We start from the raw sequence: 12,855 nt of genomic DNA on the forward strand, positions 1-12,855 counted from the left end.
AGGTCTCACCCTGGGGTTCGTCCCGGAGCCGCGCCGCCGACCCCCCTTACAGATGCTGAAGATTGAAGGTCCGGAAACATGCGGCAGAAGGCTCTTCAGTCTTCATGAAGGTAGCGCACAGCACTGCAGCTGTGCGCCATTGTTGTCACACACTTCACACCAAGCGGTCACGGAGGGTGCAGGGCGCTGCTGGGGGCGCCCTGGGCAGCAATATTTAATACCTTTATGGCAAAAGAATACATCACATATAGCCATTGAGGCTATATGTATGTATTTAACCCATGCCAGATATCTAAAACTCCGGGAGAAAAGCCCGTCGAAATAGGGGGCGGGGCTTATTCTCCTCAGCACACAGCGCCATTTTCCTGCTCAGCTCCGCTGTGAGGAAGGCTCCCAGGACTCTCCCCTGCACTGCACTACAGAAACAGGGTAAACCAGAGAGGGGGGGCATTTTTTGGCGATATTTTGATATATTTAAGCTGCTATAAGGAACAACACTTATATAAGGTTGTTCCCATATATATTATAGCGCTTGGGTGTGTGCTGGCAAACTCTCCCTCTGTCTCCCCAAAGGGCTAGTGGGGTCCTGTCTTCGATAAGAGCATTCCCTGTGTGTCTGCTGTGTGTCGGTACGTGTGTGTCGACATGTATGAGGACGATGTTGGTGTGGAGGCAGAGCAATTGCCGATAATGGTGATGTTACCCCCCAGGGAGTCGACACCGGAATGGATGGCTTTGTTTATGGAATTACGTGATAATGTCAGCACATTACAAAAATCAGTTGACGACATGAGACGGCCGGCAAACCAGTTAGTACCTGCCCAGGCGTCTCGGACACCGTCAGGGGCTGTAAAGCGCCCTTTACCTCAGTCGGTCGACCCACACACAGACACTGAATCTAGTGTCGACGGTGATGAAACAAACGTATATTCAAGTAGGGCCACACGTTATATGATCACGGCAATGAAGGAGGCTTTGCATATCTCTGATACTGCAAGTACCACAAAAAGGGGTATTATGTGGGGGGTGAAAAAACTACCTGTAGTTTTTCCTGAATCAGAGGAATGTGATGAAGCGTGGGTTAACCCAGATAGAAAAGTGCTAATTTCAAAAAAGTTATTAGCATTATACCCTTTCCCGCCAGAGGTTAGGGCGCGCTGGGAAACACCCCCTAGGGTGGATAAGGCGCTCACACGCTTATCAAAACAAGTGGCGTTACCGTCTCCTGATACGGCCGCCCTCAGGGATCCAGCTGATAGGAGACTGGAAACTACCCTAAAAAGTATATACACACATACTGGTGTTATACTGCGACCAGCCATCGCCTCAGCCTGGATGTGCAGTGCTGGGGTCGTCTGGTTGGATTCCCTGACTGAAAATATTGATACCCTGGATAGGGACAGTATTTTATTGACTATAGAGCAATTAAAGGATGCTTTCCTTTATATGCGAGATGCTCAGAGAGATATTTGCACTCTGGCATCGAGAGTAAATGCGATGTCCATATCTGCCAGAAGGAGTTTATGGACGCGACAGTGGTCAGGTGATGCGGATTCCAAACGACATATGGAAGTATTGCCGTATAAAGGGGAGGAATTATTTGGCGTCGGTCTATCGGATCTGGTGGCCACGGCAACTGCCGGAAAATCCACCTTTTTACCTCAGACCCCCTCCCAACAGAAAAAGACACCGTCTTTTCAGCCGCAGTCCTTTCGGTCCTATAAGAACAAGCGGACAAAAGGACAGTCATATCTGCCTCGGGGCAGAGGAAGGGGTAAGAGAGGGCAGCAAGCAGCCCCTGCCCACGAACAGAAGCCCTCTCAGGGTTCTGCAAAGCCCTCAGCATGACGCTGGGGCCTTACAAGCGGACTCAGGAGCGGTGGGGGGTCGACTCAAGAATTTCAGCGCACAGTGGGCTTGCTCACAGGTGGACCCCTGGATCCTGCAGGTAGTATCTCAGGGTTAAAGGTTGGAATTCGAGAAGTCTCCCCCTCGCAGGTTCCTAAAGTCTGCTTTGCCAACGTCTCCCTCAGACAGGGCGACGGTATTGGAAGCCATTCACAAGCTGTTTTCTCAGCAGGTGATAGTCAAGGTACCCCTCCTACAACAGGGAAAGGGGTATTACTCCACGCTATTTGTGGTACCGAAGCCGGACGGCTCGGTAAGACCTATTCTAAATCTGAAATCTTTGAACCTGTACATACAAAAATTCAAGTTCAAGATGGAGTCACTCAGAGCAGTGATAGCGAATATGGAAGAAGGGGACTTTATGGTGTCCCTGGACATAAAGGATGCTAACCTGCATGTCCCAATTTGCCCTTCACATCAAGGGTACCTCAGGTTCGTGGTGCAAAACGGTCATTATCAGTTTCAGACGCTGCCGTTTGGATTGTCCACGGCACCTCGGGTCTTTACCAAGGTAATGGCCGAAATGATGATTCTTCTGCGAAGAAGAGGCGTATTAATTATCCCTTACTTGGACGATCTCCTGATAAGGGCAAGGTCCAGAGAACAGCTGGAGGACGGAGTAGCACTAACCCGACTAGTGCTGCAACAACACGGGTGGATTCTGAATTTTCCAAAATCTCAGTTGACCCCGACGACACGTCTGCTGTTCCTGGGAATGATTCTGGACACGGTTCAGAAAAAGGTGTTTCTTCCGGAGGAGAAAGCCAGGGAGTTATCCGAACTTGTCAGGAACCTCCTAAAACCAGGGAAAGTGTCTGTGCATCAATGCACAAGAGTCCTGGGAAAGATGGTGGCTTCTTACGAAGCGATTCCATTCGGCAGATTCCACGCACGAACTTTTCAGTGGGATCTGCTGGACAAATGGTCCGGATCACATCTGCAGATGCATCAGCGGATAACCTTATCGCCACGGACAAGGGTGTCTCTTCTGTGGTGGTTGCAGAGTGCTCATCTGTTAGAGGGCCGCAGATTCGGCATACAGGACTGGGTCCTGGTGACCACGGATGCCAGTCTGAGAGGCTGGGGAGCGGTCACACAGGGAAGAAACTTCCAGGGAGTATGGTCAAGCCTGGAGATGTCTCTTCACATAAATATACTGGAGCTAAGAGCGATTTACAATGCTCTAAGTCTGGCAAAACCCCTGCTTCAGGGTCAGCCGGTGTTGATCCAGTCGGACAACATCACGGCAGTCGCCCACGTAAACAGACAGGGCGGCACAAGAAGCAGGACAGCAATGGCAGAAGCTGCAAGGATTCTTCGCTGGGCGGAAGATCATGTGATAGCACTGTCAGCAGTATTCATTCCGGGAGTGGACAACTGGGAAGCAGACTTCCTCAGCAGACACGATCTACACCCGGTAGAGTGGGGACTTCATCCAGAAGTCTTCCACATGATTGTGAACCGTTGGGAAAAACCAATGGTGGATATGATGGCGTCCCGCCTCAACAAAAAACTGGACAGGTATTGCGCCAGGTCAAGAGACCCTCAGGCAATAGCTGTGGACGCTCTGGTAACACCGTGGGTGTTCCAGTCAGTGTATGTGTTCCCTCCTCTGCCTCTCATACCAAAAGTACTGAGAATTATACGGCAAAAGGGAGTAAGAACGATACTAGTGGCTCCGGATTGGCCAAGAAGAACTTGGTACCCGGAACTTCAAGAGATGCTCACGGAGGATCCGTGGCCTCTACCTCTAAGACGGGACCTGCTTCAGCAGGGACCGTGTCTATTCCAAGTCTTACCGCGGCTGCGTTTGACGGCATGGCGGTTGAACGCCGAATTCTAAGGGAAAAAGGCATTCCGGAAGAGGTCATTCCTACACTGGTAAAAGCCAGGAAGGAGGTGACTGCACAACATTATCACCGCATTTGGAGAAAATATGTTGCGTGGTGTGAGGCCAGGAAGGCCCCCACGGAGGAATTTCAACTGGGTCGATTCCTACATTTCCTGCAAACAGGATTGTCTATGGGCCTCAAATTGGGGTCCATTAAGGTTCAAATTTCGGCCCTGTCGATTTTCTTCCAGAAAGAATTGGCTTCAGTTCCTGAAGTACAGACTTTTGTAAAAGGAGTACTACATATACAGCCCCCGGTTGTGCCCCCAGTGGCACCGTGGGATCTTAATGTAGTCTTGGATTTTCTCAAATCCCATTGGTTTGAGCCGCTCAAATCGGTGGAGTTGAAGTATCTTACATGGAAAGTAACCATGCTACTGGCCCTGGCTTCAGCCAGGAGAGTATCAGAATTGGCGGCTTTATCATATAAGAGCCCATATCTGATTTTCCATACGGACAGGGCAGAACTGCGGACGCGTCCTCATTTTCTGCCTAAGGTGGTGTCAGCGTTTCACCTGAACCAGCCTATTGTGGTGCCTGCGGCTACTAACGATTTGGAGGATTCCAAGTTGTTGGACGTGGTCCGGGCATTGAAAATATATATTTCAAGAACGGCGGGAGTCAGAAAGTCTGACTCACTGTTTATATTGTATGCACCCAACAAGATGGGTGCTCCTGCTTCTAAGCAGACGATTGCTCGTTGGATTTGTAGCACAATTCAACTTGCACATTCTGTGGCAGGCTTGCCACAACCTAAATCTGTCAAGGCCCATTCCACAAGGAAAGTGGGCTCATCCTGGGCGGCTGCCCGGGGGGTCTCGGCATTACAACTCTGCCGAGCTGCTACTTGGTCAGGGGCAAACACGTTTGCAAAATTCTACAAATTTGATACCCTGGCTGAGGAGGACCTTGAGTTCTCTCATTCGGTGCTGCAGAGTCATCCGCACTCTCCCGCCCGTTTGGGAGCTTTGGTATAATCCCCATGGTCCTGACGGAGTCCCCAGCATCCACTTAGGACGTTAGAGAAAATAAGAATTTACTTACCGATAATTCTATTTCTCGTAGTCCGTAGTGGATGCTGGGCGCCCATCCCAAGTGCGGATTGTCTGCAATACTTGTACATAGTTATTGTTACAAACAAATTCGGGTTGTTATTGTTGTAAGCCGTCTGTTCAGAGGCTCCTACGTTTGTCATACTGTTAACTGGGTTCAGATCACAAGTTATACGGTGTGATTGGTGTGGCTGGTATGAGTCTTACCCGGGATTCAAAATCCTTCCTTATTGTGTACGCTCGTCCGGGCACAGTATCCTAACTGAGGCTTGGAGGAGGGTCATAGGGGGAGGAGCCAGTACACACCACCTAATCCTAAAGCTTTATTTTTGTGCCCTGTCTCCTGCGGAGCCGCTATTCCCCATGGTCCTGACGGAGTCCCCAGCATCCACTACGGACTACGAGAAATAGAATTATCGGTAAGTAAATTCTTATTTTCACCCATCTTTTCTCGCAGGCTGGCCACCATTTTGAAAAGCCAGCGGAACCTCCGAGAAACATCTGGTGCACCTAAATTAGGACAGGGGGTTGCCTTACCTTTATTATTCCTTGGTGTCACTAGTTACTAATGCTATTTGTAATTTGGGGAATGTGTGATGGCATCAGACAGATAGCGCTGCGACTCAGTACGCTAGTAACGGGTATCTGAACACCAAGGTTTTCAATCTCGATTAAAAAAAGAAAAAAGAAAAAAAACGTTAAGGGAAGCTCCTATGGCTAAGACTCCTGTCCTACAGTGCAGCGTTACTGGTTCAGGTCTCCGCTGCTCCAGAAAGTTTATTTGAATCGTGTCGGTCACTACACGTTATAGTGCAGACCTTACATAGGGCGGTGTCTATTTAACCCACCTTTTTCTCTTTTCGTTTGTCTCACCTGGGATAGTCAAGGAATTCCCTCTTAGGTGTGAAGTACGAGGTGAAGCCATCTGCTTAGCCCTCCACGCACCTGCAGGATGCATCTGTTTGAACAGTTAAGATTATGCAGGTAATGTCACTGTTAACAGAGACCTTGTAAGTCATTTCCCTTCTCCAGGTTTCAAAAAGAACCTTGCTAACCTTCCATGGTACACGGATTGGCGGTGGAAAGGCCTCTCTGGAAGGAGGCGAGAGATGTCCAGGATACTGATGATGTCTGTTTTCGGTGGAGTCTGAACCAGTGTATCAGAATATCCAGGTATATTATACAGCAGTTCGTCTGATACAGCAGGTTAAGGAACTGCCAGGGACAATGTTAAAGTTGTGGCCGATGTGTTGACCATAATTATTTTTTAAGGCGGGCACGTCAGGTCCATCAGGGTTCCACGCCAATGACGAAATGACAGCGACTGGTCCAGTTTCGGATGAGCTGGGCAGGCTCCGGTAGGCGGCCGACAGACACCCGAATACACAATATCAGGTATCAAACAATGTTTGTTTTCCTATCCTTTCCCCGCAGACGGCAGGAGATGGTATCAAAACCTCTCTAGGGTATACACCACAGTGTATCGCTGGTCCATCAAGCCGCCGTTTTCCTGAGGCAACCTTGCTCAGGGATCCATCGACATATACGGCAGCGCGGTTCTACCGTGTCCGGACAGGTAGGTTGGGAAACAATTGTCCTCTAGGTTACAGGATGTTTCGCATCAGGATCAATTGATACTTTGGTACAGGTCAGAATCACGATTCTGCTTTATGTTCTTTGGAGGTCTCCACGTCTGCAGACTCGGACCCTGCATCTTCGCTTGGGCTGTCTTAACCCGACGACCTCTGGGGCTGCGACAGTGACAGGTGAACATGAAATCCTACGGGGCAGATGGTTCTGGGGAAGGAACTTTCTGCGGGATTTCTTGAACCATTGGAGGTAAGTCCACTTTGCTTTCTCCTACTACTGCCCCAGCTCCAAGACAGACCTTTACTGGTCTTTCCTTTAGATTTTTCCGTGCCCTTTCAGGCTTTCGTCTCCACACGGGCGATATCTCCGTCGCCAGGGGTTCTCAGGGTAAAAAGCTGAAGCAGAGGTTCAACATCCTCAGTCCAGTCTGATTTTATGTCATCCTATACACCCATTACACAGACTTTCCTACCACCTGGAGGGTCCCAGGGTAGGCGCAGGTCGATGGGAGAAGGCTTGGGCGGTTACAACCGTCTCAGGAGTCCCTCGGCATGGGTCGGCCGATTTACGATGACAAGAGAGTCATACTGCAGGCTGCGCTCCATAGGCTTCTAACCGCAAAGGGTGTTGATCCCTGTTTTTCACATATCATTTGAATCAGGACAGTTCTCAGGCCTTTGTTTTCTTTTCACGTTCCGAAGCCAGTTGGCTCGGACAGGCCTATTCTGGCCTTAGAATCCTTTTAGTCTGTGATTGCTAGTTTGAATAAGAAAGGGAGTTTTACGTGTCCCTTGTCTTCAGAGATGCCTGTTTACTGATTTCCGTTGGACGGGCTTTTCTCAGATTCGCATTACAGGATTCTCATTTTCACTGTCAGTCCTTTCCTCTCGGTCTCTCTTCCGCTCCCACAGTGTTTAGGAAGATCACAGAATAACTCTTTTTCAAGGGCAGTGGGTGACGTTGGTTCCCTAATGGGACAATTTACTGCTACTATCCCACTCTGTACATTAGGTGGCTTCTGAATATCCGAAGGATCCAGGAGCTTCTGATTCGACACAGATCCAATTTATGCTCCGCATAGACGTTTCTCAACACGGTCCGTCAGAGGATTTTTCCTTCCTCGGCACCAGGTACTCTCTTCCTTCAGTCAAGTGGCGACGCAATGAGTGGTCGCCTCCATTCCTCTCTGAGCGGGGGGACAACAATCTTCTTTCCAGGTCAAGCCACCAGATCAGACTCCCGGGTGAGGGAACATTCCCCGGAGTTTTGTCAGCTGGTCCGCTGTGGGCGGAGATTTCGGATCGACCTCAGGGAGTTCTGACGGACTCTTTAACCCTTTATTACTCTCGGACGTGAGCTCTGGCGGTAGTAGCCGAGGAGGCCCTCAGGGCTCCGGGGAGTTTTCTGGTTATTCTGTCCTGCCTCCTTTTCTATTTCTACCTCATGTTCGGTAACACAGGAGGGAATTATGTATGCTAGTCCTCTCGGTGGCGCTGGTTGGGCCACGCATGACTTGAAGATACAGATACGCCTGTTGTCACTAGAGGAGCCTTGGCTCCTACATCGACTGGACTGTCTACTTCAACAGGCTCCTTTTTTCTCTTTGTTCAATCTTACACTGGTTTCGTTTAACCGTGTGACTGTTCACGAGACCTCAGAAGGGAGGAGTTCCCTAGTTCGGTTAGGCCTACTGGGCCCCGATTTCAGAAGTCTGTTACCTCTTCTCGCTTTTGCCACTTTTGGAAAACTTTATGGGACATAATAAGGATAAGAGGGGTTTTTCCCCTTCTTTCAGTTACCATTCATCTTTGGTTTCTCTGGGAGGTTTTGCTCCGCTGCGCTTCAAACCACACTGACGGGAATTTTAGGTCTCTGCCTTTTTCGGTTTTTCTTCCAAATGAGATTAGCCTAGCGGCCGTAAGTTCGGCCTCTTTTTCAGGGAGTACTCTATGGCAACTCCCCTGGCTGAGCTTCGGCCTCAGCGGTCGTTTCTTCCAGAGGGGATGTCCATTTTTTTCATATAAATCTGACACTAGTGTTTTTCAATCCTCTCTGAATGTTGTCAGGGCTCGCCGACTCTCTCTACAGAGGTCTCAGGCTATTCGATGAAGTGTTTTTCTTCTTTGTTCTGTACGATGCTCCCGTACTAAATAGCCGGGGTCCCAGCATACGCTGGGCCGTTGGATACATCTGACCATCAGACAGTCTTCTTGGCGGTTACTAGGGAGCCTCCGTTTTCCATTTCAACGCACTTTACGCGCATTGTAAGACCTTCGAGGGCGGCTGCCCGTGGGGTCTCCATGAATATTTTGTCGGGCGGCTTCTTGGTCGAACCAACATTCGTTTTGTCAAATTCTACAAGTTTGACACTTTTGCGGCCTCTTCATCACCGTTTGGCCGAGCAGTTTTTACAGGACTCTCAGCGCTTTCCCACCCGTTTTTGGGAGCTCTGGGACGTCCCCATTGTAACTACACTCCAGTGGCCCCTAGTGGATGAAGGAGAAATCAGGATTTTGGTACTTACCGATAAATCCCTTTCTCCGATTCCACAGGGGCCACTGGACGCCCGCCCAGCGCTGTTCCTCCTGGGTTTTTGCTTAACGGTTTGCAGATCACCATATGACTGCTTGTTGAGTTCAGGCTAGCCTGGTTTTTGTCAGGTTCTGTTCCAGGTTTAGTTTGTGTTCTCCTGGTTTACAGGGCGTCGTTAACCTCCTCTACCTTAAGGTTTGTTTATTACAGCTCTCCTCGGGCACAGTTTTACGTAGACTGGCTTGGAGGGGAGATAGTAGGGGAGGAGCTAGCCACAGTGTGAGAATTTTTAAAGTGCCAGCTCCCAATTACTACCTACTATTTCCCCATTGTAACTACACTCCAGTGGCCCCTGTGGAATCGGAGAAAGGGATTTATCGGTAAGTACCAAAATCCTGATTTTTTATACGTAACACAGTATAGGTAGTGTAAAGGTCATATTAGGTGTACAATTTATTTAGTAGTGGACTAATATTTCACCACTTCACACATAGTATGAATTAAATCACAGGTTTTCAGATAGCCATATACAGCTGATATGGCTGTTTATATATTCATTTAGGAGTGTACCATCTTTATTCAACTTTGATATACTAAGTCCCTCCCCCCCCCCCCCCCCCCCCCCTCTAACCTTTTAAAACAGGGGTGGGGAACCTCAGGCCCGTGTGCCGTATAAGGCCCGCAAAGCCACTGGATCCGGCCTGGCCTGGCTCACCTAACCGAGGGAGATGCTGGGCGCCCACTGAGATTTTACTAGCCGGTGCCTGGCTTCTTCCCCTCAGCAGCAGCAGGAAGCACGAGCTCACTCCTGAGCTCCGGCTTCAGGCTCCGGAAGTGTGCATGTGCGGTGCTATGGGAGAGATGTCATGACGTCTCTCCCATAGTTCTGAGGAGCGGGCGGCCATGCAGAGGGCAATGGTCTGGAAGCAGGAGCGGGGCTGGTGAGTATTGTGGTTTTCTTTTAATGTGTGTGTGTAAGCAGCGCTACTAGGGGGCATATCTAATGGGGCATAACAATGAACTGGGAGCATATCTAAAGGGGCATAACAAGTGACTGGGGGCATATCTACTGGGGCATAACAACTGACTGGGGGTATATCTAACTAATGACTTGGGGCTTAACTACTGGGGGCATATATACTGAGGCATAACTACTTGGGGGCATATCTGCTGGAGGTAGGATAATTTTTACTTTGATAATTTTTGCATGGCCCCCGAAGGATTTTATAAACATCCAAATGGTCCTTGGTAGAAAAAAGGTTCCCCACCCCTGTTTTAAAATATAGGTGAACTCTTATATTGGTACTGTATGTGACTTAGTCAGACGTTCCATAGCTGTGTAGTTGGAACGCATAATAAAAATTACGATAGTGCACACTTGGTCCCACTGCAGTGTTGTTTTATATAAAAAAAAAAAAAAAAAAACTGGCCACAGTACCCGCCCTTCACACAAAGTGAATGGATACATAGACTGTCAATCAAACGAAGTCGGTCTCAGGTTGTCATAATCAACGCTATTCATTGTGGGTTATTTAATAATAAAAGTTTTTTTTGCATTAGGCTGGTTTAATAGTGTTTATTGTTGAAGCACATTAATTCACATAAGAGTGTAATATGGTTTAGGATTTGGTAAATTTGTATCATTAATAATTAATCAGTTTAAGGTCTTTATCTCTGCACCAATCATATTAGGGTACTAGATGACATCATCATCCCTTCCCTTTATAAGGGTTTGTACCTGGCTCAGTGTTCCATTACACAGGTACTGAGCTTCTGCTGCAGATTCACAGAAAGGTGAGAATCATTATTATGGATAATGTGACACTACTCTCAACAAAGTTCTGTTTAAATGTTTAAAGTGTTATTATACATTTTATGTGTTTTTTTGTAACATTGTATTCTAGTGTTCTCAGTGGTTAGATTCACTGATTTATATTTCTTCCCTAAAATATGATAATGAAGAGCTTATTGTTGTGTGCTCATGTGCACATAGGTTTATCTGTGACATTTTACCCCAGTACTCTTAGTGTCTGGTTTTGCAGATTTGCACTTTTACTTTGACAATTAAGAGCACAGCTCTGTTTGTATGATTTGTTAGAGTTGTTTATTCCTGATATAAAGTGGTCATTAGTAATAATAGTATCCCCTAGCAGCAATATAGATACTGATGGGGCACTAATTTTCTGTTCATGTGGAATACCCCTGTTATAGGGACAGCCTTATAATTTGATGAGGTTCCACAAAAAGATGTGTTAACCATCTGCTATTAGAATTAACATCATTAATTAATCAATTTTATAACGATATGCATTCATTAATTATTTGCCCTAATATGAATTCATCAGGTTCCCTATCTAAGTGATTTTTCTGTACCTGGGTATCCGAATTTTTCTTTTACAAGTTTTCTCACTATAAGGTACGTGAGGTGACACTGATATTTTCCTATTTAATGTATAATGTTACAGTCCAGCATACTTGATCAGATCAATATTTCTTAATTAGGCCAAACTGGTTGTATACCAGAAAGCCCCGGTGATATATGGGATTTCCCACCAAGCACGTATGAACGAGTCTTATCGTATTTTACTGTTCGTATAAACAACTGTACGTTCCAGTCATTCGAGGTATGACCCAAGACACCATCATTATGTTCTTTCTTCCTTTTTTTTTTTTTTTTTGTTGCCCTCTTTCTGTCTGCTCGGACATATTTTGTATAATTACATGTTCCTTTCATGTTTTAATGGAATGTATTATTCTAGTCTAGATCTTTTATTGTATTTAGTTTTGATAAATCCTTCTGCAATATAGATGTACCCCTGATGAAGTCTTTTTTATAAGACGAAACGCGTTTGGTTATCTGTATTGTGATGTTATCTCCGAACCAACTATAAGGAGAAGGAGGAGACTGTTGTCAATCACCTACAATTGTATTCAACGCTAAGAGTCATACTGCTTAAAGTGTGGAATAACACATCTCCTCTGTATCAATATTGATTTTGAAGTTATTATGTCTTTTAATAAATTTTATATGTTGGAACATGTTATTACTTTGTTTTAAACATCGTTAACCATTCAAGGGTTAAAAAATTGGGTGTTGATACGACCCCCTGGCGCTGATTCTCCTATTGTTGTGTGTGTGTGTATGTGTGTATATATATATATATATATATATATATATATATATATATATATATATATATATATATATATATATATATATATATATATATATTTATTAAATACATACACATAAAAAAATAAAGGGAACACTTAAACAACACAATGCAACTCCAGGTCAATCACACTTCTGTGAAATCAAACTGTCCACTTGGGAAGCAACACTGATTGACAATCAATTTCACATGCTGTTGTGCAAATGGAATAGACAACAGGTGGGAATTATAGGCAATTAGCAAGACACAGCCAATAAAGGAGTTGTTCTGCAGGTGGTGACCACAGACCACTTCTCAGCTCCTATGCTTTCTGGCTGATGTTTTGGTCACTTTTGAAAGCTGGCTGTGCTTTCACTCTAGTGGTAGCATGAGACGGAGTCTACAACCCACACAAGTGGCTCAGGTAGTGCAGCTCACCCAGGATGGCGCATCAATGCGAGCTGTGGCAAGAAGGTTTGTTGTGTCTGTCAGCGTAGTGTCCAGAGCATGGAGGGGCTACCAGGAGACAGGCCAGTACATCAGGAGACGTGGAGGAGGCCAACAACCCAGCAGCAGGACCGCTACCTCTGCATTTGTGCAAGGAGGAACAGGAGGAGCACTGCCAGAGCCCGGCAAAATGACCTCCAGCAAGCCACAAATGTGCATGTGTCTACTCAAACGATCAGAAACAAACTCCATGAGGGTGGTATGAGGGCCCGACGTACACAGG

The 12,855-nt window shown here is 46.8% G+C and overlaps 1 protein-coding gene and 1 long non-coding RNA gene across 2 annotated transcripts in view; both read left to right on the forward strand.

Moving 5' to 3' along the window:
- The window catches only part of LOC134895350 (guanine nucleotide-binding protein G(q) subunit alpha), a 286,798-nt gene that overhangs the window by 126,521 nt on the left and 147,422 nt on the right, over positions 1 to 12,855 (forward strand). The window lies entirely within an intron of this gene.
- On the forward strand, positions 10,671 to 11,597 carry LOC134895366 (uncharacterized). The gene is made up of 3 exons (XR_010171899.1): positions 10,671 to 10,767; positions 11,319 to 11,389; positions 11,476 to 11,597. It is a non-coding gene; the product is annotated as an uncharacterized LOC134895366 (long non-coding RNA).

Source organism: Pseudophryne corroboree, chromosome 1 (assembly GCF_028390025.1).
Source record: "Pseudophryne corroboree isolate aPseCor3 chromosome 1, aPseCor3.hap2, whole genome shotgun sequence".
In the NCBI taxonomy this organism is placed as follows: Eukaryota; Metazoa; Chordata; class Amphibia; order Anura; family Myobatrachidae; genus Pseudophryne; species Pseudophryne corroboree.